This window comes from Prionailurus bengalensis, chromosome B1 (assembly GCF_016509475.1).
Source record: "Prionailurus bengalensis isolate Pbe53 chromosome B1, Fcat_Pben_1.1_paternal_pri, whole genome shotgun sequence".
In the NCBI taxonomy this organism is placed as follows: domain Eukaryota; kingdom Metazoa; phylum Chordata; class Mammalia; order Carnivora; family Felidae; genus Prionailurus; species Prionailurus bengalensis.
This window is the reverse complement of record NC_057344.1, coordinates 26,570,678-26,575,558: the sequence shown is the minus strand read 5'-3', so window position 1 is coordinate 26,575,558 and position 4,881 is coordinate 26,570,678.

Below are 4,881 nucleotides of genomic sequence, written 5' to 3'. Positions count from 1 at the left end.
GAGCGGGCGCGCGCGGAACGCTAGCGCATCTGCCGATGGGGGAGGGAGGAGGAAGGCTAGCGAGGCGCGCGCGGGAGGCTACGAGTTAGACGTCGCTGTGCGGCGAAGTGTCCTGTTGCCGGTACACCAGTCTACACCAGTCACTAAAGAATACCGCCAGGATACAAGATCCCGTCACCGTATTTCCTGAGAAGAAAAACGAGGGGTACCAGGGGGGAGCGGTGAACTTCCACCGTGGCAAATAACATTTGTGAAACAATTTCCGTTTTCCGTGAGGAGTGTAAGACGTCTGCCTCTGGACCAGAGAAAATGGGTCTGGACTTACTAAAGACTGAAAGAAATATATAAACAACTGTTTTCAGACATTGGGCAATAGGAAATTCTGGACCGTTGTGCCTGAGAGAAGAGAAACAAGATCGACCCTATATCACCCTGGCTTTCTGCCTAAAGGCAGTTTTCAAGTTGAGGCACAGGGAAGGGGAACTCAAAAAAAGACCTAAGATCTCACTGAGAAGACAGGTCTTACTGAGTTGAAAAGACAGGGATCGGAGTTAAGGGGATTTGGGAAGGCCAAGCTGGTTGGAATTGATAAGGAGTTCCTGGAGAAAGAGCTTCGGAATCCACATGGCATACCCTTGAATCTTCAGCTGAATAAAAATCAGCGGGTATGTGGTGTGAACCTCCACAAGGCCCACAAAGAGTAATTGCGGGGAACAGTTAAGTCAGACAATTCTCAGAGTTCACACTGGAAGAGGACTCGTTTGAGTTCCCCACTGCCGTTGACTACATGGAATATGCTCCTGAGACCCAGAGGTGTCATGTCTTAGTTGTGAGGTCAACTCTGAGACCCTGGGGTCTAGAGAAAAAGCTATTGTCGATTCTTCAAAAGCTTAAAACCCTGAAAGGATCAAACTTGCTCAGCAACTAACCTGACTGCCTGCCAGAACAAAGGCTAATTCTCTCTAAAAGACTACAACGCAACTCAGGACTCAACATTAGGTTGAAAATATCAGGCATCTACCAGTTAAAAATTAATAGACCTGCCAAGTAATTAGGAGAATATATGAGACAGGCAATAGAAACATATCCAGAAAGGATACAAATGGTGGCATTGGCAAAGACTTCAAACATCTATTATAAATGTACTCAATATGTTCAGTGATTTAAAGGAAAAAGATTTTGGGAGAGAAATGAGGCTTTTTAAAAAGAAGCAAATAGGGGCGCCTGGGTGGTGTAGTCGGTTAAGTGTCCGACTTCAGCCAGGTCATGATCTCGCGGGGTCCGTGAGTTCGAGCCCGGCGTCGGGCTCTGGGCTGATGGCTCAGAGCCTGGAGCCTGTTTCCGATTCTGTGTCTCCCTCTCTCTCTGACCGTCCCCCGTTCATGCTCTGTCTCTCTCTGTCCCAAAAATAAATAAACGTTGGTTTTGTTTAAAAAAAAAAAAAAAAAAAAAAAGAAGCAAATAGGGGCGCCTGGGTGGCGTAGTCGGTTAAGTGTCCGACTTCAGCCAGGTCATGATCTCGCGGGGTCCGTGAGTTCGAGCCCGGCGTCGGGCTCTGGGCTGATGGCTCAGAGCCTGGAGCCTGTTTCCGATTCTGTGTCTCCCTCTCTCTCTGACCGTCCCCCGTTCATGCTCTGTCTCTCTCTGTCCCAAAAATAAATAAACGTTGAAAAAAAATTAAAAAGAAGCAAATAGAATTTCTGGAGATGAAAAACATGTGAAATTAAAAAAAAAAATCTCTTGGCAGGGGCACCTGGGTCAGTCAAGTGTCCTTTGACTCTTGATTTCGGCTCAGGTCATGATCTCACGTTTCGTGGGTTCAAGCCCTGTGTCAGGCTCTGTGCTGAGAGTGTGGAGCCTGCTTGGGATTTTTCTCCCTCTCTCTCTCTCCCTCTCCCACTTGCATGAGCATGCACCCTCTCTCTTTCCCTCAAAAATAAATAAAAAAATCTCTAGAGAGGATGGATACCACATTTGGAACTGTAGAAAAAAGAAGTAACATACCAGTGGTAGCAATCCAAAATGACACGCTCAGAGAAAATAGGAAAAAAAAAATTTCCAGAGCCTCTTGTGACCTATGGGACAATATAAAGAGGCTATATATGCATTTAGGAGAAGACTTCCACTGCCTCCATTTTGACCTTCAAACTTTCTAAGTTCTTTCCAGTTTACTTTTAACTTAGGCAGAAAACACTGAGGGCAGAGTATTCCCAGATGGGACCTGAAACTACCCCCTCAAGGAATAAGGACCGCCCTGAGCCAGCAAGACCCCACCACCCATGATTGACCTCCAGACAAAAATCAATTTGACCTTCACTGCCCACCTGGATATACTCACTGACCAGTGTCTCACATTTTCTATATATAAACCCTATAGGTATTTTCAGCACTTTGGAGACAGTCTTTGAGATGCTAGTCCACAGTCTTCCTGGTGTCGGTCTCACTGAAACAAATTTCTCTCATGTTTCACCACCACTAGTTTCTCTGCCTTTGGATTTTGTCAGCTTAAAAGTAGCTAGAGAAAAAAAGGCACAGAGCACAGTAAGAATTTTTATGGCCTTCTCATTAGAAACTCCACAAGGCAAAAGAAATGAAATGATAACTTTAAAGTACAAAAACAAAACCAACTGTCAGCTTGGAATTCTATACTCAGCAGGGCGAAACAAAGACTTTCCAGATAAACAAGCCCAGGAAAACCACATCCTGAAGTAGAGTCATCCTAGCTGACCTGCAGACCTGTGAGGAAGAAAAATAATTGCTTATTGTAAGCCACTGGGGTGGTTTTATGATAGGAAAAGATAGGCTTCAGTCGGCAGAGGCTAGGTTCTGAGGTCCCTGGGTGGGGAAAAACATTTAGTTTTTGGAACAATGCTGGGAGTGTCTGACTGCAGCAAACCCCCTCGGGCATGAGGTTCCTCTTAAGAATGTAACAGACACCACCTACTCTCCCCTCAGATTTCCCTCAGGAATTCGACAAAAGACATAACTAAAAATAAGTAGTAGGGGCGCCGGGGTGGCTCAGTCCATTGGGCTTCCAACTTCAGCTCAGGTCGTGATCTTATGGTTCCTGAGTTTGAGCCCCGCATTGGGCTCTGTGCTGACAGCTCCGGGCCTGGAACCTGCTTTGGATTCTGTGTCTCCCTCTGCCCCTCACCCGCTAATGATCCATCTCTCAAAAAAAAAAAAAAAAAAAAAAAAGAATATTAAAATAAATAAATAAATAAGAAGTAGTAGCCTATAAAATGTATGACCCACAAGAAATGATATGGCCATAGACCACCCCTCATACAATATTAACGAGCCAATTTAGAATGGACAACCCAGCACCTAGAGTTATCAAGCCATTAGGGTAGGATCTGAGAAGGAACTAAGGGTAAGGGAAGGCCAGGCGGGGGGCATCCAGAACCTTATAAAACAAGGACCCTTGCCTATAGTCCGTGGACATTCACTTTCGAATGTCCCCTCTCTGTAAAGAGAGTTTTCATACTGTTCTTACTTTCTGAGCTTATATTCTAATCAACTTTTGCCTGCTGCTCATTCTGTGTCCACCTCTTCATTCTTCGAAGCAGTGAAGACATATAATTCCTTACTGGAGAAAGGGACATAATTGGAAATCTCCTACAGATCTGTTACTCTGCTATCAGATCTGCTATCACCTGCTTCCTCCTTAGTGGACTGTATGTTTTCCTTCATAACTACAGATTTACCTTTGTGTTTATAAGGTTTATAGGCTCAGAAATTAAAAGGATTTCTAAGATACGATGGAACTGATAATCTCTGTTTGCCAGATTTATTCATTTTCTCCTTAGATTATGACTTTGAGTCCTGACACACAACTACAGAGAAATTGATGAGAATCCTAATCTCATCTCCCTGTCACCTAGAAGATGCTGTTTCTCTCAAAGAAGAAAAAAAGGACCCAGTGAACACTATCAGGATCCACATTACATGAACATTAATAAGCACTAGTTACAAACTGTTGCACTTGAACTTTTTGATCTAGGTGTGTCAACTGTTAAGAAAGATTCACTATCAAGGAGTGGTAATTTATCTACATTGCAAATGACGGGCTTACACTTACTACTGTTGCGTGTATCTATGGGAATAAGATACCAAAACCATTCTTTCATTCAATAACTATTTATTGACAAACTTTTATGTGTCAGGAATAAGCATTGAACAAAATAACAAAAACCCTTTGCCCTGGCAGAGTTTATATTGGAAAAGTGCAATTATACAATAAACAAAAGATGGGGGGGTCGGGGTGGCTCAGTGGGTAAAGTATCCAACTTCCGCTCAGGTCATGATCTCACAGTTCATGGATTCGAGCCCCACATCGGGCTCTGTGCTGACAGCTTGGAGCCTGGAGCCTGCTTCAGATTCTGGGTCTCCCTCTCTCTCTGCCCCTCCCCTGTTCATGCTCTGTCTCTCTCTCAAAAAATGAATAAACATTTTTTAAAAAGACAATGAAAGAAATGAATAATATGTTCACACTGTGGAGAAAAACTAAGCGGGTAAGGGAATGGGGCGTGCCTCTGGGTGAGGGTTTGAAATCGAGTGGTTATAGGAGGTCTCTCTGATTATGTGCTATTTGAGCAAAGACCTGAAGGAGGTAAGGGAGTGAACTGTGAGGATATTGGGTAAGAGAATTTCAGGCAGAGCAAGCAACAAGTGAAAAGGCCCTGAGCTGAGAATGTGCCTGGACTATTCAGGAAATACCCCCAGTATCCGATACTTTCCTTTGATTATATGATATCTGCGTGTAGGAGACACAAATGTTTTTCAATGTTGACTTTGTTGTTACTTTTCACATACCAGTAAGGGAGAAATGTCAATGATCCTAGAGCCTTCTGCCTAAGAAAATATGTGCCCTGGTTGGAC